The 20,915-nt window shown below is 37.9% G+C and overlaps 1 protein-coding gene and 1 pseudogene; one reads left to right on the forward strand and one right to left on the reverse strand.

Moving 5' to 3' along the window:
• The window catches only part of RMI1 (RecQ mediated genome instability 1), a 345,682-nt gene that overhangs the window by 310,352 nt on the left and 14,415 nt on the right, over positions 1–20,915 (reverse strand).
• On the forward strand, positions 13,506–14,109 carry LOC116151792 (ATP synthase subunit g, mitochondrial-like; annotated as a pseudogene).

The following is a 20,915-nucleotide window of genomic DNA, read 5'->3' on the forward strand; positions in this document are numbered from 1 at the left end:
GAAAGAATGAGGGACTGAAAAAAAATTAAATAAATAGCAGCTAAAATTTTCCCAAAGTTGGCAAAAGACATAAAACATTAACTTACAAATCCAAGAGCCAGTAAACCCAAATGGGTAAATTCAAAGAAATTCATGCCCCAAAACACCATAAAACTGCTGAAAACTAAAAGTAGAGAAAAACAAAATTCTACTTGTAGGGGAACAACGATTCAAATGATACAGATTTTTCACCTGAAACCGTGGAGACCAGAAGTGAAATAACATATTTAAAGTGCTGAAAGAAAAGAACTATCAACATAGAATTATATATGTAGTGAAAATATCTTTCAGGAATGATAGTTTTTTTTTTTAAGGCATCTCAGATATGATAAACTATGGGAATCTTTTGCCAGCAGACCTACTCTAAAAGAATTGCTAGAAGAAGTTCTTCAGATAAAAGGGAAATGACATCAGAAAGAAGCGTGGAATATCAAGAATGAAGAAAGAGCGGGAGAAATGTTAAATATCTGAATAAATATAGATAATTCTCCTCTGGAGTTCTTTAACATATGTGTAACTGCTGAAAGCAAAAATTGTAACAAAGTCTGATAGGGTTTTCACTAGATGCAGCTGAATAAGACAGTTACAACACAGAGCAGGAAGAGTAAAGACGGCAGTAGGATTCTACATTCCACTTTGTGTCAGGGGTCCTCAAGCCCACACTCAGGCTCAATGATTTTCTAGAAAGAAAAACAGACATCAGAAAAGTTATGTTCGTGGTTACAGTTTATTGCAGCAAAAGAATACAGATTAAAATTGGCAAAGGTAAAAGGTGCATAGAGGAGAGTCTAGGAGAGACCAGGTGCAAGCTTCCAGTCGTCCTCTCCCAGTGGAGCTGCACAGACAGCACTTAATTCTCCCAGGAATGACACGTGACAACAAACAGAGTATTGCCAGCCAGAGAAACCCACCCAAGACTTTGTGTCCAGGATTTTTATTGGGGGTTGGTCACAGAAACATGGAACATTCACTTGACTGACTTTAGTTACTCAGTCTCCAGCCCCACCAGAGATCAAATTGAGACAATGTGGTCCAAAGCCCCCACGTAAATCACATTGTTAGCATAAACTATCTGGCAAGGCCCAAAGCCCCAGGTCCACAAAAACACTTTTATCAGGATATTCCAAGGTTTTAGAGATTATCTCCAATAAGCTGGTCAAGGGCCTTTAGAATGCACAAGGGTTGAACTTCCCAAGCCTGCTGAGTTAAATCCTTTACTACTTAAGTGCACTTGAAATGGCAAAATATTGTTTCTAAGTAGAATGTAACAAGTTATATATGTGTTTTATAATCCGTAGAGCAATTACTAATACATATACATAAACAGAATACTAAATTATGTTCAAATAACCCAAAAAAAGGAAGGACAGGGAAACAGAGGAATAAAAATCAGAGGGGAAAAAAACAGAACACAAATAATAAAATGGTAGGTCCAAATCCAAATATATCAGTAACTACATTATATGTCCTAAATACAACAATGAAAAGACAGATTGCCAGATGGATGATGGATTTAGAAATAATAGAAACATGAGATTATATGCTGTCTACAAGAAATTAACCTCAAATATAATGACATAGGTAGATTAAAGTGAAAGAAAACAATACACCTCATGAAAATTTTTGCAAAAATACAAAATATTAGCAAATGGAATCCAGCAATGTATTTTTTAAATGCACCATAACAACTTGTTCAATATGCAAAAAGTCACTGTAATCCATTATTATAACAGTCTAAAGAAGAAAAACCTATCAATTTATGCCAAAAAAAAAATCACTTAAAAAAATTCAACATTCATTCATGACAAAAACTCTCAGCAACTGAAATAGAATGAAACTTCATCAGCCTAATAAAAGGTACTGTTATAGGCTGAAATGTGTCCCCTGCAAAATTCACAATTGGAAGACCTAAGCCTCAGGACCTCAGAAGGTGACTATAGTCTGAGACAGGGCCTTCAAAGAGGTGATTAAGTTAAAACTGGGATTAGGGTAGGCCCTAATCCAATCTGAATGGTGTCTTTACAAGAGAAAATTTGGACACACAAAGAGACACTAGGGGTGTGCACACAGAGGAAAGGCCATGTGAGGACACAGAGAGAAGGCAGTCATGTACAGTCAAGGAGAGAGGCCCCAGGAAAAACCAAATCTGCTGACACCTTGATCTTAGACTCCCAGGGTCCAGAGCTGTGAGAAATAAATGTAGGTAGTTTAAGCCTCCCAGTCTGTGCTTCTTGGTTATGGCAGCCCTGGTCAACTAACACAGATACCCACAAAATAATACAGGGACCTACAACTAACATCATGTTTAAGAATGAAAGACTGATTGCTTTTCCACCTCCCACCCCAAGTCAAGAACAAGGCAAGAATGTCTGCTCCCTACTCTCGTGTGAACAGGCATGTGAAGAGAAGAGGCTGTGATTTAATAAGACAATCTATCTACTCCATAGGTGTCATCTCATCCCCTCACTACAACAGCCCTCACTAGACCAACTCCACACACACACACACACACACACACACACACACCTATTATCTGAATGTCTGTTAAAACTAATTTTCATCCAAATTGTCAAAAAAGTTGCCTCCATTTGCTTTGAGTGTACAGAGGCAGTCTTGGGCATAATGAGGGGAGGGAGCCAGGAATCAAATTAACAGCAAGATTATGAGATCTGCATAAAGGAAAAAAATCTAAAGGAAGAAAGAATTTCAATGTGCTCATATATGGAAACTGCCACCCCCACATCCCTGCCATGTTATGGGGGGGGGGGTTGGGGTACATTTATAACAGCGTTATGTTCTCAGGCCATAATGTAATCATCTGTATCCTAACTAAAGAGGAATAAAATATGATGATTTAGAAAGCACAAAGCTTCTTAGAAACCTCAGTTTATGGCTGTTTATTTGCAGGTTTATTTTCTCCCCACATGTAATGTGTCTGAGCAATTCAGAACTGTATCTACCAAGCCCCACTTCACACAGAGGAAAGGGTTGTAAGAAAAGGGTTTCCTGCCAAATGTGAAAACTGCAACTGGAGACATTATATGTCGGCTACTTAACCTATGATAGAGGAGGTCTACATGCTATGCGTTGCCCTAGATGGACATGAAAAAGGTAGTTAAAAAGAAAATAAGGATTGTGTTCTGAGGTTGGGTTTTCCCCTGAGGCTCTTTAAATAATGCCTTTATCTGTTCCCCATTCTCCAATTGTCTTCTCCAGCAACGTGGCAATAATTTAGCAGTATTATGTGCTGTCACTTCTGCATTAGTGAAAACCAGGACCTGCTGGGTAATTATACAATAACCTCATAATGAAATGCAGTGAAGAATTCTAATTAAAATTTAATGTTGCTTAACAACTATTCTACTTTAAAATGAGAATTTTCCAGCCATGTATCCTAATGAGTTATCAGAATGCATTGTCCCCAAAAAATGTACAAACAAGAAGGTAAACACAGAATATTACCACCAGTGGGCATGTGTGTGGGAACATTTATAATCAAAATTAATATACTACAGTAAAAATTATTAAAATATAAAAGCACATCAAAATGCTGCAACACTACAGGGCGGGATTTTTTTTTTTTTTTCTGAAAGCTCATATTTCACTTTGAAGGAGGGAAAATGCTAAATTATTCTCCAATACAGGAGAATACAGTTGAAAGTGTCTTCTTCTGAACATAGGACAAATACAAGTTAAACTAAGAACATCTGCACTTATTTATAAAAACACAGAGCTAAAAGAAAACTCGCTGTGTGATCTAGGAAGCAAGGCTTCCCATTTACTTTATTCTTTAAAAACCTGCCAAGACAAAGTACTCCTGTCATATTCTGTTGTTCTACTGTCTTCATCTGCACATGTTTCTGAGCATTTATGGAAATCCCTTTGATGCTGACCTAGGTAGGCATGGTGAAAATCTGTTACACATTTCTCTTTTCATACCACAGGAAGAACATCACAATCCTTCCTTCTTCCTTTATGTTGCCAGAATGAAAAGGTCCGATCCATTTTGTTTTTGAAGAAGACCGTCTTATCCCCCAAACCTTCCACCACTACCTGCTGCAATCTGCTATAGCTCCTCCTCACTACTGTCACACCATTTATATTGCTACTTCTACTCATAAGGCAGAATTAAAACACTTCTAGACGTAAAATTTTAAAATACATTCATGTTGAGCCCAGGGAGGGTATTGCCTATAGAATTCTGCAAAATGTGCTCCAGTTTTGCACTTCCTTTCCTCCAAGATGTAGAGCTAATGTAAGTATTGCTGTTGACAAACTGAAGCCTTTGTTTCCATTATGCAAACTCCTGTGTTACTAGGGATGTGTGACCCTGAGTCTTGGGTATCTCCCTCCATGCAGTAGCCTACCCCGCACTCACTTATTGTTGATGTTGCTATTAATGAAGGTATTTGTTTACTGGTGACTCTAACAAAATATGTAGGGACCTTTTCTTCCCTGCCTATACCAAACAAGTAGAAGAGATGATATCACTCAGCTTTGCTGGGATTCTCTTTGGTCAAGTCTATGAATGCAACAGGCTAGAAGCTCTGGGAACTTTTGCTAAACAGCTTACACACCTGAGAGGAGAGGGAGGGAAGGAGAGGAGACATCTGGGGCGTCACTCAGACATCTCATGTCCATGCCTATAACTTTACAGTGCTGCACGGGCTGGACAGGGAACCTTCTGTCTGCATGCAGGAAATTGTGTCATGCAGGACTAACATGGCACTGAATTCTGCTCAGTCTTCAGACATCACAAATGGTCGTTAAGAAGTGGCAAGACGGCCCCTCCTGCCCCTTGAAGAACATGAAATAACATCGGTAGGCAGTTTTCATGGGCACAGTGCTTTAGGACATGAAGCTTTGGAATCAGAATTGAATTTGAATCTCAGCTCTGCTGTTTGCTCGTTGTGTTACCTTGAGCAATTTGTTTAGTCTCTCTGAGCCTCCATTTTATCATCTGTAAATTGGGACTACTGGTGCTCACCTCACAAGGTTATTATAAGAAATAAATGAGCAATATATAATAAGCACTTGGCATGGTTGCTGATTCACACATTTAGCTAGTGGTAGCTGCTATCATCACTACCACTGCCCCTATTAATGCTATATTTATTTCTCCACAAGTAGCAACATCTCCTGGCTTTTGGAATAACAATGACATTCTTCCCAAGAAAATCTTTCAAGTCATTCTCACCTCTTTCCCCTCCCTCAGTCACTAATCCAAAGAATCACCAAGTCTTAACAATTCATCCTCTCCTTTGCATTTCCATTGTCACTCCTCTGGTTCACACCTTCACTCCCTCTCACCTGGACTTTCACTCAGTAGATGTTTATTAAAGCACCTACTATGTGCTGGGTATGGTGGAAAATACAGATGTGTAATACCTCAAAATACTTATAACCTGGGGCGGGGGTGGCTGGGCGGGAAGCACAGACATATAGACAAGGCCAAATGAACCAGAATAGAATATATAGGAAGGCTTCATACATATATGATTCAACAGTAACAAAAAATTAAGTACATAGGAAGGTTTCATGGAGGCATTGCCTCTTGGGATGAAACTTGAACAATAAATAAAAAGAAAAAAGACATTTCAGTCTGAGAAAACAGCATAAGCCAATGCAAGGCCACAAGAAATACATCATGTGGAGAGAATGCTGAGGTTTACGACGGGACTCGGGGATGGGGTGGGAAGGACAGAGCAGCAGCTGAGATGGAAGCACTCAGGAGGACCATGCAAAGGGCAAGAGCGTAGGTGTCATGCAGCTCTTCTTCAAATTCTGCCTCCACTCCTAAAGGGCATGCGGCATGAATAAATTTTGTATCTTCCCTGAGACTCAGTTTCCTCATTTGTAAAATATAGGCAATAAAATATCCCCTTCATACAGTTCTCAAGAGGATTCAATGAGGTAATGTGTAGAAAACTCTGCACAGAACCTAGAATATAGCAGGGACTGCGTGGTAGTTACCGTTTTCATAGGCTATTATGGGCTAAATGCTTGTGAATCCCCAAAATTCATATGGTGAAACTCCAACCTTCAATGTGGCTATGTTTGAAGAAGGCCCTCTAAGAAATTAATGAAGGTTAAATGAGCTTATGAGTCCCTGATCTGATAGGATTAGAGTCCTTAAAGAAGAGACACCAGGGAATGCTAATCAGTGCAGCTGCTGTGGAGAACAGTATGGAGATTTCTTAAAAAACTAAAAACAGAGTTACCGTATGATCCAGTAATCCCACTTCTGGGCATATATCTGGAAAAGATGAAAACTCTAATTCGAAAAGATACGTTCACCCCAATGTTCATAGTAGCACTATTTAGATGCCTATTAGATGGCAACAATCATAGTTATAGCTAATATCTTTGGAAGATATATCTAATTTAGCCCATAGGGCTACAGCATGGGTTTTCAGCATTATATACAATTTTTTTATTATTGAAATATATGTCTTTCTGTTGGTATAATGTTGTTATTTGAGTGTTTTTTAAAAATCTGAAGTCTCAGTCTGAGACTTACCCAGAGAATTACACGCTGTGTTAAAATAATGACTCTACTCAAGGAGCATTCATTTAGAAAATTTTCTAACCATATCCCTCCCTTATTTAAAACCCATAGTCAATTATCTAACTGTTGTTTTAATTCCCATTTTCTGGCTTATAATGAGGCCAAGCGACTTTTCTTATGTCATTAGTCATTTATACTCGTCCCACCAGTCTGTCAAAGTCACTGGGGATGACGGGCAGAGAGTGTGGGAGGAGGACGTGGGGACAGTGTTCGGAAGAGGGAGGTCCCAGAACACCTGCCACCCCTGGCTTGGAACCTGGCTCCTGTTTCTCCCAGAGCTCAATTCCATCCCCTCTCCTCTCCTCTATTCCTCCATGGCCAGCCCCACCTCTCTTAGGATATTTTATTTTAACTAAAAACTTCCCAACAATTCAACCTGGAGATATTCAAGCGAGAAAGAACAAAAGATCCACAGTTGCAATCCTGGCCCACTCACAGCTGAAATAGCAGCTGGGGACGAAGTTTATTTAACCAGACATTTCTGATTACATGAAATATATATACAAATTACCAGTATTATCAATTTGCTTTGATGTTTGCCATTACTAGCCAGGCCCTTTGCTGACAACTTAACCTGCATTGTCTATTTCAGTACTCAAGGCGGAAGGAACTGAAAAATCACCATATCATTTACCAATAGGAAAGGATAAGCAGAAACTCGTCTTTAGATGGCCCAGGACACTGAGAGTTCTGTTTTAATTTTGATAAAAGGAAAATAAATATTGCTATTTTCATTCCTCCAGCTTAAGGAAGAAAGGAAGTCTCACTTCTTATTTTAATCAATACATCACTGACTTAAAGAGCCTCAGAGGCCTTTATCACCAACAAAGCACAATTCCTAGGAGCTCAGGAATGATGACGAGGCTAGCACTGTGGGCCTGTGCATGAGGCCAGAGGGGTACCGAAAGCAGGTGGGTTGTATCACATCTCACACCCTGCCCAGGGAAGGCAACTGTTCTTTTCTAGACTAAGTTCCAGAGTCTGAACCTGGCACCTGTTTTGTTATAATACTGAAGTTAAATAAAACTGCTCCCAGTAATGGAATCACCTTCCTGTTTTTCCAATCTTCACTGTTTTTTATTGTGAAAGCAAGTAAACCATGCACTCCCTGTTGCTATGCACACCTGCAGTTTCTTACTTGAGCACCTCTAGCCCTCTGCCCGCCTGTGTATATAGCACAGGGCACTATAGTCAATATCATGTAATAACCTATAATGGAAAAGAATCTAAAAAAGAATATATATGTATAACTGAATCACCTTGCTATACCCCGTACATCTGAAACATTTAAATTGATTATACTACAATTTAAAAAATAAATAAAATAATAATAATAATGAGTGTAAATCCTAAGAGTTTCCATCACAAGGAAAATCTTTTTCTATTTTTTTTAAATTTTGTATCTATGTGAGATGATGGATGTTCACTAAACTTATTGTGAAATAATCTCGTGATACATGTAAGTCTAATCATTATACTATCTACTTTAAACTTACACAGTGATGTATGCCAGTTATATGTCAATAAAACTGGAAGGAAAAAAATAGTTTCTGTTTCATGACCAATATTTACCCACATTTACCCATTTAATCATTACAATTAACCTTATCACATGTTTCAGATGAGAAAAATTAAGCCCTTATTCAAGGTCACACAGCTAGTAAGTGACAAAGTTACTCTAACAACTGGAACCAGCCTCATGGAGCCAATAAAAATCTAAAAGTTGTTAAATATATTCTATTTTTGTCTAATGCAATTTTATCACTAGATCATAAGACTCTATGATAATGGAGACTTCTGAGAAAGTTAACGTCAAATATTTACAGTAAACATATGCTCATGTTGACTTAACCCAACCAGTGGATAAGACAAGCCCAGTGGGCTGTGGTGGAATCAGTACAGACTGGCTGCTGCCTTGGCTTCCAGGGTCACAACTTATCTTCAGGCGGCATAAAGCAGCCATCAACATTAAGAGATTGGCCCAACAGTCAGGAATTTAACCTAGAATTTAACCCAGATCCCTTAATTCCAAATCTTTCTACTATATCCTTGAGTAACCAACACGTCTCAGTTTGCCTGGGACCGCCCTAGGTCTTAGCACTGGAAGTCGTATGTGCCAGGACATTCCTCATTCCTGGGAACACCAGGATAGCTGATCACCTTTAGTCTCTCATATTCAGGGAATAAGGGTGGAAGACTGGGGTAGGTGGAATGAGAGAGAACAAATGTCTACTTTGTTTATAAAGGCTGGGTCAGATTTGATGATTTCTGAGGTTGTTTCCAGTCTAATCAGTGCAAAGAAGCACAGATGTTATCAACCCCTTGAATGTTAATTTTGCAATTTAGTAGCTGGTAGGAAAGTGAGACCACACATGGGAAAAGTAGTAACTCTAGCAGTACAGTGGGAGGTGAGAGGATAACTGAGGAAGGTAACTCTATTCTGTCCTCACACTCCAGACAGAATAGACCCTGCCCTCCTGCCCTATTTCCCACACGGCACTCTATGGTCACACCTAAAATCGGCTGTTGAACTCGTTTGCATGCTTCTTTTTCTTACTGAACACCACAGTTCCTTGAGAGACTGAGTCCTACCCATCATTAAATACCCTGGCACAGACCAAGTGTTTGTTGGTTATTGGTTGATTAAGTAAACAAATGAATGATCACTTTTTTCTTCTATATTTAATTCACAATACATTTTGCTACTGAAAGCAGCTTACCTCCAGTGGGTGTCATGAGTACCTTGAACAATGTAATGATGGTATCCCCCACAAAAATCACACGAATCCCACTTCTGACAGAATTACTGATTACTGATGTCTTTTCACCCCTTGAAGTTTTGCATTTATGGCAAAGCTACACTATAGCTTTCCTTTTGAATCATGCAAGATCTAGCTGCATATTATTACACTGTAGCCACTTCTCAGACAGATGTAGTTCTGCTGCTTCAAACGATATATCTAATCTGATAGAGGATTTCTTTAACCAGATTCTTTGTGTCTCTGAGGTTTCCCAATGTTTTTATTGGACCTGGCCAAAATTTATTAAACTTCCACTAAATATTTTGTATGAATGCCACTAATTCTTCAACATATTTTTTGTTCAGTGTTTAGGACTAATGAGAGCCACAAAGTGGTATTATATAAACTCTGCCTTCAAGGAATTTCTGGTCTATTGAAAGAGATAAGACTTGTATATACATGAAAAGATAATAATGGATCTTATGGAAAGCAGTACATTTAATGTGCCAAATGGGTGGCAAAGAAAATAAATGACAATACCCTTGATTATTTAACCGGTCCTTCCCATCATACTGTGAGTGCTATGAGGATATATATATACTACATTATATATAGTAGACAACAGAGAATGATTGAGGAATCCGAGGCCAGAGGTGTCATGACAGAAGTGTCTGGTGAAGACTCACCTACCAGAGTACAAGACAGAGCAGAGGGCAGAGAAACTGGAGATGAAAGATACAGAACAAACGCTGCTGCATTTCTCCACTCATGAGATAATCAAAACCAGAAACACTAGGAAGAATATGAAGGGAAATGAAGGGGTGGGCATGGAAAACTCTGAGCAGGAAGAATCACCAAACTTGGTGACTGAGTGTTTGCTAGAGAAGAAGAAGGAGAATGAAAAATAACTTCAATGTTTCTAACTTGAGAAACTGGAATAATAATGAGTAATAGCTAACATGTAATAATCACTGTGGCAGTCACTGTGGCCTGGTTACTTCAGCAACCATGCCCAACCCTCTTCCTTTTTCCCTCATTTCCCTTTACAGAGGCTGGAAACTAGACAGCCTCTTTCCCGGCCTCTCCCACAGACAAGGGTGGACGTGTGACTTACTCTTGGCAATCAGATGTAGGGAGAAATACTTCGGGAGGCTTCTGGGAGAGCTTTTGTTTTCCTGGTGAAAGGAATAGTGGGTGCTGGCCCTGCCCTTCTCCCTTCTTCCAGCCCTCAGTGTAGACATGATGTCTGGACCTGCACCTGGTGACCACAGTGTGATAACTATGAAGATGAGAAGCCAGCATGCTAAAGACGGCGGAGGGGAAAGTAGAAAGTTAGATGGGGTCTTTTGTGGCACCACTGAACTGCTGCACCAAACCTGGAACCACCCACCTCCAGTATTCTAGTTATGAAAGCTAATTAAATGTGAGTCTTGCTTAAAATATTATTACCTGGTGCTCTGCTACTTGCAGTCTAATACAACCAAACTGATACAAGCACTGACTACATGCCAGACACTGGTCTAAGCAATTGAACTCAGTACTTACCACAACTTGACAAGGAATGTGTTATTATTATCCCAATTATACAGATGATGTAATTAAGGCATCAAACAGTCAAAAAACTTGGCCAAGGACACACACCTAGTAAGTAACATGGCAGGGATTTGAAACCAGGCAGTCAGCCTCCTAAGCCCTCACTCTTAACCACTACATAGCTAGTCTCTCAGTGTCGGTAAATAGTGATAGCACAGATAGAAATAAGGATGTTGGGAACAGGTGCTAACAGCTGGAAATCCAAGTGGAAATGTCCATCGGGCAGTTAGAAATGTCAAGTCTGCCACACAAAAATATAAAGGACATTATTTAGAACAAGGAGCCATCTGTTTGAAGTAAGAGTTGATTTAGAAGCTATGAAAGCTCCAAATTCCCTTTTATCTACCAGGTGAACTGAACAGAACTATACATGTAGCAACCCTAGTGTGGCCTGAATAATGATGCTTTGTTGACAAAAAATGCCTTTGACTGTCCAAAAACTGACTCCCTTGTTAGTGCAGCGTTTAAGTTCCAGCTTATGAGAGCAGCATTTAAAGGGATGCTGTTAAGTGGGGTCCAGAACTACCCTTCACTTCTTATTGCCAGGGAAGATTGTTGGCTATGTGCGGCAATTCCCCAGTGTGGGCCAGTGCAGAACATGACCTCAATCTTCCAGGCGGCTGCCAGTTTGCAAGGCTGGGCTGACCCAGCAAAATCACGGGGAGTCTGGAATGGGGCTTCCAGGGCTGCTGACCATGCCATGTCACCTTCAACATCAGGGCAGCCTGTTCTCAGAAAAGAGGACGAATGTTGTTTACCTGCATACCACTGAGGTTCAGATGTTTGTGAGGACCAAAGTGGGGGAAGGAGGGGAAAATAGGTGACATTCATTCCAAATAATATAATAATGGTAGTAAGAGATTACATTTATTGAGCACTGGCTCTGTGCTCAGTGAATGCCTTTCATGCATCATCGCGCTTGAAGCAAGTTAATTTCTGGCCCGCTATTTTAACGGAATCACACAAAATGTCCAGAGAACATTGTTGTTAGTCACTGATGGTACCTTGGCACTTGCCAACTGGTTTTTCTGTGGTTTTTTTTTTTTTTTTTTTTTTTTGTGGTTGTTGTTTTCCACCTTTCCTCAAAGGCCTAACAAAGGTCAGCTGGAACACTCTACTGGTGCCCATGGCACAGCAATAATTCTCATACAAAGTTGACAACTAAGGAAACAGATCAGTCCTGTGGAAAACAGACTGGCCTGCCTGAGAGATCTGAGAGGTCACATATATGAAAAAAACACATCAGTGAACTTCCTATTGCCGACACTGAAAGGTTGGTATTTATGCGATCCTAGAAATGGAGCCAACCTAATCCTTGCTGATCCAACATAAAGTTATAAAAGCTCTGCTGAACTGAAAAAGAACTAAAGAAGGGGAAGTTGTCTATTACACAATACAGGTATTAGTCAGAATGTTTTGTCCCTTCCTTGGTGATGAGCTTCAGTCCTGATCTGGACGTGCTGATCTTCATCACAAATCACAGATGACACTGGAACAATTTTACTGTCATTAAATGCTTGAATGATGTTACAATCATTTAAGCAACTAGAGTACACATATTAAAGCTTTAATTTATAATCCTTTCGCCAAAGCACTTCTGTTAGAACTTAATTTAATATTTCTCTAGACTCACACTCCAAGTCCAATCATTACAATTAATTCCAACCTCCCTAATCAAGGACGCATGTCTTTACTTATTCTCCCCCAAAGTAATAGAGATTATAAATGGATGGATTTCATTACCGTTCACGATAGGGTCAGTTGTTCTCAAGTCCTTGGTCTGGGACCACTTCCCTCTGGGATGCTATTTGAAAACTAAACAACCCTACATTTAGCTGCTAACAACAACAATAACAAAAATGAGACAGAGAAAAAAAATACACAGCCAGCTTACAACAGAGGTTGAGTGAGATAGGCTGAATTACCATTGAAGGAGTCAGTATTCCAAGGCCACTCACACCTCATGATTGGCAGATACAAAGGGTTCCCTTTGCCAGCCCCACTGTCCAGAAGGCAAGAGGTCGGAATAGCAGGGACACTGCCTTGGAGAAGTGGCACACCCAGCGTTACTGGCTAAATCCCGGCAGACCGGAATAACACCTGCAGGCAGGATCTGATCTAGTATTTGAAAGTGCACAGACAAGTAACCAGCAAGCCCTCTCACCATTCTGCAAAAGTTGGGGGTTTTTTGTCCCAAAAGAAAATGAAGGAGAAGTGAATTTCCTCCTTGACTTCAAACTCCTCCAAGATATGGACTTAGTGGAGTATGTGGCGCACAACAGGAGGTTAACAAATGTTTGCTGAAACTGAAATTAACTGACATATCCTATCACTGCATCTGCATAACTACCTGACAAAATAGGTACTGTTGTCCCCATTTTACTGTGAAGAAATTGAGAAAGATAAGTTTGGTAACTTGTTAAAAAGGGATAAAGCCACGACTCAAATTCAGGTCTTTCTGGCTCCAATGCTAACGTTCTCTCCATGACATCATGATACTGCAAACCACCTGCTTTGCTAAATTAAGAGAAAAACTTCCATGTTTTCTTCTAATTATAACTTTTACAAGAATATTCTATATATATAAAATCCCCTTCTACTCAGGCCTCCTTATTCTCTGCAGATGATCTCATTTGTTTCTTTATTCAAAATGTGGACATGCTTCCACATTACCACCACTTCTTTTTCTTTTCCCCTTCCTCCCTTCCTTCACTACTGCCACAGAGAAAGTGGTGATCCTCCAGTTCTGGGTGACAGATTTTTCCATCCTAGAACCATGGCCCAATTTGTCCATAACCTCACAGAGAAGGCTTGTGCCCTGGTAAATGATGCTCTGACTTAACTGTCACATTTTGGCACTCACTATGTGAGGGTTAAGCTGGTTCCTCCAATCTTGTTGAGATTCCTACTGCTATTCAGGAGTATAAAACATAGTCACTAGTGCTCAATCTGGTAGCTTCAAACAGCTCACAGGTAAGGAACTGTGTTCAATGGTTGCTGGCCACTGAGTGTGGATGTGGTTTTATGTGGGTGAGATCATAGGCAGGCATGGCATCATTGGCTATAATGTTTGAAGACCAATCTTTAACATCTGATTATATTTGGTTTATCATTTGAGTATCCTTGGACCATGTGTGACCAGACCTCTATCTGAATAAAATGATGTGTCAAAATCAGTGTTTTCTCTAACAAACACTACGTGGACAGTCACAACATCTCTTGGTATTAAGCTGGGTTGTCTTTTGCTTTGATACATTAATACAGCTCTAAATGTATGTCTCTACTTAGCCTGAAAAATATGTATATCAACCTGGTACATGTATATATGGAATAACACTTTAATTTCAAGATTTGAAACATATTGTAGTACATGATGTACTTATATCATGTTGATATGGATCATGATACTTGAACTGTTTTTCCTTGTTAACATCACAGAAAGATCCTTTTGATAACAGCTATGTCTAAACATGTTGGGTTACTTCTCATCAACTTGAATAGTCTCCTCAGGAGAGAATAACAGGGTGGTATTCTAAATGTGTATCTTTGTAATACATTTAACAATAGGACAGAATGAATGAGAATCATGATCTACATTTTAAATCTAAGTTGATATGTGTTATATCATTCATCTATTCAGTTTTATGATTTTTAGAGCCTATCTTTACAAAACAAAACATTTAAACAGGATTATAAGTTAGTATTATCCATGGGTCTAAGTAGCATATTATGTCCTGAAATAAACAGAAGTGATTGGTATCAAGAAACACACACACACACACAAAAGAAGTGATCCTCCTCTATTTCAAAGTGAAAGCTCCTTCTTGGTCCTCATTCTTACTCTGGGGCCTTACTCCAACAATAACCCCCCAACTTGACAACATTTCATTACATCTTCATTCTTTCTTCTGTGCTTTCATCCTGCCAACGTATAAATGTTTTGTTGTGTTCCCCATCTTAACACACACACACACACACACACACACACACACACACACACCTCCACTTACCAGGCTACCCCTTGAACTACCTGTTCCTCCCTCCTTCCCTTTACTACAAAGTGTCTTTCTCATGGCCTCCATATCCTCACCATCTAACCTATGTGCAAAAAAATTCTCTCTTGATAATCACTGAAGTATCAAATCCAAAAGCTTTTTCTGTTTTCATCTTCCTCAGACTCTCTGCAGCAAGCCACTATCAACAACTTTTACTTCTTCTCCCAATATTTTTCATAATGCTGTTCACTCTCAGATCTACTTTTCACTCTTGGATTCCTCTATCTCCTTCTGACCCCAAAAGTTAAGTATTCCCTTTGGTTATGTCCATGGCCCATTTCTCTTCTCTTTATGTTCTCTCCTTTAGGAATTTTACTCAATCTTGCCTGCCAATCTTCAGTCCTAACTACTGCCGCAGTCCACATTTCCAACTGCCTGTTGGACATCTGCCTGTCCTCCTGACAGCCCAAACTCAGTATGCTCAAAGTACAGTGATTTTTCTTTTTTGTATATATCTATTAACTATGTTATAAATGATATTCTCTCAATCATCATGGAAAAAACATTCACAAGTTAAAGTTGCAAATATCTAAACAACATAAATGTCCATCAACAGATGATTGGATAAAGAAGATGTGGTATATTTATACAATGGAATACTATTCAGCCATTAAAAATGACAACATAACGCCATTTGCAGCAACATGGATGTTCCTGGAGAATGTCATTCGAAGTTAAGTAAGCCAGGAAAAGAAAGAAAAATACCATATGCTATCAATTACATGTGGAATCTACAAAAAAAAAGATGAACTTATTTACAAAACAGAAACAGATTCACACAGAAAACAAACTTACTGTTACTAGGGGGAAGAGGGTGGGAAAGGATAAATTGGGAGTTCAAGATTTGCAGATACTAACTAATATATATAAAATAGATAAACAAGTTTATACTGTATAGCACAGGGAACTATATTCAATATCTTGTAGTAGCTTACAGTGAAAAATATGAAAACGAATATAGGTATATTCATGTATAACTGAAGCACTGTGCTGCACACCAAAAATTGACACAACATTGTAAACTGACTATACTTCAATAAAAAATAAAAATAAAATAATTTTTAAATAAAATTTACCCTCTGCTACCAAAAAAAATAGATCCAACTACTTTAACAAATATGGAGCTATTCCGATTTTTTCTTATATCTGTAGTTTCTCAGTTATTTGACCATTTCATCTAAATTTTTAAATGCCTCGGCATCATTAATCATAATATACTTGTAGAAGATTCTTAATGTGTGTAGAAAGTGAGTGATGTCTCCATTTCATTTCTGATGTTTGTGCCTTCAAACTTTTTCCTTCATTTTAATCTTTTCAAAGAAGCAACTGTTAGCTTTGTTAATCCTATGAGGTCTGATTCCTTTTTCAGTAAGTTAAGCTCTTCTTCCCTCTTCTTTGTGCTTAATTTGCAGTTTCTGTAACTTACTGGGATAAATACTCCATCTATTGACTTTTAACCTTTATTCTTTTCTTTTAAAGATATATAAACTACCCTCTAAAGAAAAGAATTTTTTTAAAAAGCAAAAAAACAAAACCGAAAAAAAAAAGATAAAGAAAAAAATAAAGTCCCCTCTAAGCATAACTTTAACTATACCTCATGAATTTTGACACTTTATTTTTATATTTTCTAATTTTCATTGTGGATTCTTCCTTAACCCAAGGTTAGTTTAGAGTATGTTTTTATAGTTTCTAAACATGAGATTTAACTTTTTTTTGTAGCTTATCTTAATTATGGTCAGAGAATATACTCTGTATGGTTATAATTCTTTGTTTAGATTTGCTTCTTGGTACAGAAAATGGTCAGTTTTTATGAATGTTCCACATGTCCATTAAAAAATGTATATTATGTATCTGTTGAGTACAGTAGCTTATACATGGTGATTAGGTTAATTCTATTTTCTATATCACTATCAATTTTTTTTACTACTGAGTGTGTGATCTTCCTCTACAATAATAGTTTTCTCTATTTCTCCGTGTAGTTCTGATAAACTTGGAAGCCATATGTTGAATTCTATAAATTTAGGATTGCTAAATCTTCCTGGTGAATTAGTCCCTTATCAATTGTTTCTCTTTACTACTAGTAAGTCGTTTGCCTAAAATTCTGTTTGATATTAGTATAGCCCAGCAGCTATATGTTGGTTAGTCTTTACATACTCTTTCACTTTTCCATATCCTTATATGTGTCTCTCTTGTATACACAAGCATACCTCAGCGATATTGTGGTTTCAGTTGCAGACCTCACAATAAAGCAATTACAACAATAAAGCAATAAAGTGAGTCACACAAATTTTTTTGATTTCTCAGCACATATGAAAGTTATGTTTACACTATACTGTAGACCATTAAGTGTGCAATAGCATTAAGCCTAAAAAAAGTAAATAATTTAATTTAAAAATAACAGAAAAATGGTCCCAAAAGACTTGCTCAACACAGGGTTGCCACAAACCCTAAATTTATAAAAATCACAATAAAGCAGACAACAATAAAGAGATGCATAATAAAATAAGGTATGATTGTAATTAGATTGTATTGCTATCTGACAGTCTTTATTGGAAGATTTAGTTTATTTACATTTAATGCAATTTCCTTTGATTTGACTTGATTAAAAATTGATCCATTTGGATTTAAATTTGCCACCTCACCAATTGCTTTTCCTATATACCATTTTTTCTTTGTTCTTTTCTCTTTCTTGCTACTTTTTTGGATTAGGTACTTCTTACTGATATTATTCCTTTTTAACCCATTAATATACAGTGATATACTTTTACAAATCTTTTAGTATGGATACTCTAAATATTATAACATGAATCTCTGAATAGTCAAGACTAACACAAAACTGCACTAACCTTTTCTCATTCGGATCTTAAAAACACTTTTCTTTACCCCTCACCCAACTTAAATGCTATTGTTTTCATGTAGTTTAGTCTTTTGCTTTCTAAACCCTCATGACATTATTTTTGACTCAAAATCACTATTCATTTAACCCATGTGTTTACCCTTTTGGTTGTTCGTCATTCCTTCTTGCATCTACAGGCTTCCATCTACAGGCTTCCATCTGATTATTGTTTCCCTTCTGCTTAAAAACATTTTTGTGTAGTTAGGGAGAAATTTTTTTGTGTAAAATTTTCTAAATTTTACCTATTGTACCCTAATTGTTAAGGGCGTTCTTGCTCTATATGGAATTCTATGTTGGTAGTTATTTTCTCCATCACTTTGAAAATACCATCCCCTTGTCTGCTGATCCCAACTTTTTTTTTAGAACAGGTAAAACTGGCATGTAAGTTTCAGGTATATACCATCATGATTCCCACTTTTTATTGAGTAGTCAGTTACCGTATTTTGGGTCCTTTGAAATATGCCTTATTTCTTTCACTGCTTTAGATTTTCTCTTTTCTTTTTTAGCTTTCAATGTATTAATAATATTTGCATAGGTCTAATTTCCTCTGAAATATTTTGCTTGAGGTTGTGGGACTTCTGAAACCTGCAGCTTGATTTCCATTAATTTGGTAAATTTCTTAAGCATTAACTCCAAGTATTCTCTATTTCCTCTCTTTTGAGGACTACAGTTACATTAATGTTAGCGCTTCTCTGTTATAGTTTTCTGGTCCTTTTCCATCCTTTTGTCTCTCTATACATTATTCTGAATTTTCTCTTCTGACCAAACTTAATTCACTGTATCTTCAGCTGTGTTTCATCTGGTATTAAACTCATTCACTGATTTCTTAATTTTATCTATTATAGTCCCTTCTTTTTAGTTTTTTAATTTCCAATTCCGTATTGAAAATTTCAATCTTCTTTTTTGTTTTCCTCCTGTGCATATTACAGTTATTTTTTAGCCCAGGCATGTCTGAGCATTTCATATAGTGCCTGCTAACTTCAGAACTGAGTAGACTTATCCATCCAGTCATAAGCAGTGCTGAACCAGGGCAGGGGCAAATACAGGTAGGATATACAGAATGGAGGAGCAAAGAACATGTACTCTATGAAAGCAGTTTCAATGCCAAGAGGAAGATAAAGATGATCTGATTATACCCATTTTTTCCCCTTCCCATTTGCTTTTGCCAGGTTCCCATAGAGTCATTCTTTTTTGTTAAATTCTCAGTTGGAAAGTATCATGCAGGTAACTTAAGTGTCTGCTTAGACTCACATAAGAGCAGCTCTATGGCAACAAATTCTCAGGGAAAACTTCTTTCCTCTCAACTAAAATCTCAGCCAAGCTAACCAAGTTTTCTTGTAGTCTTCCTCTGCTATTGGGCAGATTTTTTTAATTTACTCTTTCACTGAAGAGGATATCTGAGGAGTTGTGTATACAGAGGCTGCAGGCAGGGCTTTAAGTACCATGCTACTGAAATGATGAGGAATCAGTAAAAAATATTAAGCAAGGGAACACAGATGATCAGATATTGATTCATTTATAGTATCAAAAAACAGTTTACTGGAATTACAAAGATAAATCACTTAGCGTACCCTCAAGCATCTCACATTCCTTTAAAGCAATGGTTCTGACCAAGGGCAACTTTGTCCCCCAGGCAATATTTTGTAATGGCTGGAAAGATTTTTGGTTGTCACAAATGGGAGGATTCTACTGACACTGCATGGGTAGAAGCCAGGATGTTGCTAAAGGGAGCTCAGGACAGCTCTCAACAACAAAGAATTACTCTGCCCAAAATGCAGCAGTAAAGTTAAGAGGAGAAAATAAGTACAATAAAACACAGTGTTAGTCTGTAGAAGGTACAGAGGGCATGAAAGCGGGCAGAGGAATTCATGAAACACTTCAGTTGGCACCTAAATCTTAAGCTGAGTTGAAATATGAATGAACTCGGGAGGTAAGGGGATTACCATGAACTTGAGTATGAAAGCATGAAGTGCATTCCCCACAGGTTTGGGGAATAACAAATACCTTGGTAAGACTAAAATTTAGGGGTGGACTAGGTAGGTGGAGAACAAGGAGGTAAGATGAAGCTGAAAAGGAAAGCAAAGGTTGATATTAAAGGGTAACAAAGAGAAAACAAGAAATTTATTCAAGAAAGATCATTCAGGCAAAATTATGGGAAAAGGCTTAAGGGCAAAAGCTAGTAAACCTACTAGAATACTCCAGGCCAGAGAAGACCAGAGCCAAAATCAAAGCACCGATATAGAAGGATGGATTGATAAGGTAAAGTACTATACCCAATCTTTAGTAACTGAATATGAAGAGGAAATAAGGTTTAATCCCAGCTTTCAAGCACTACTGACATAGAGCACAGGGGAACATTTAGAAGAAAGGTAACGCTGTCCATATAGATTTCTTGTAGTTAAAGAGCTATGTATATAGAAGTGGTGATTATCAGAGGATATAGCGGCAAAATCTGGGTTGTGCCTTGAACTCTGATTATCATCCTTCAATCAACGACAAAGGATTTTCAGAATATTGTTCTACTACATCCAGAACATATTGTTATATGTGTATTTATCCTACTTCCAGATATTTTCCTATTACATTATTTTAACTAAAATAAAATGTCATTTTAAGTATTTGTTTAATGTTTGAAAATTCAAGATGCTTTAATTTCAATTTTTTAAAGACAAAAGATTAATAAAAGTAACTTTACCTCTCAACTGTGACTTTTTAACAGCAAAGTAGAAAGGTAGGAAACAGTCTCCCTTAAAAAAGAAATCAGGTGGAGAAAAGGGAATCCTCCTACACTGTTGGTGGGAATGTAGTTTGGTGTAGCCATTACGGAAAACAGTACGGACGTTCCTCAAAAGACTTAAAATAGACTTACCATGTGACCCAGCAATCCCACTCCTGGGCATATATCCAGAGGGAACCCTAATTTAAAAAGATACCTGCACCCCAATGTTCATAGCAGCACTATATATAATAGCCAAGACATGGAAACAACCTAAATGTCCATCAACAGATGACTGGATAAAGAA

This window comes from Camelus dromedarius, chromosome 10, assembly GCF_036321535.1.
Source record: "Camelus dromedarius isolate mCamDro1 chromosome 10, mCamDro1.pat, whole genome shotgun sequence".
Classification (NCBI taxonomy): domain Eukaryota; kingdom Metazoa; phylum Chordata; class Mammalia; order Artiodactyla; family Camelidae; genus Camelus; species Camelus dromedarius.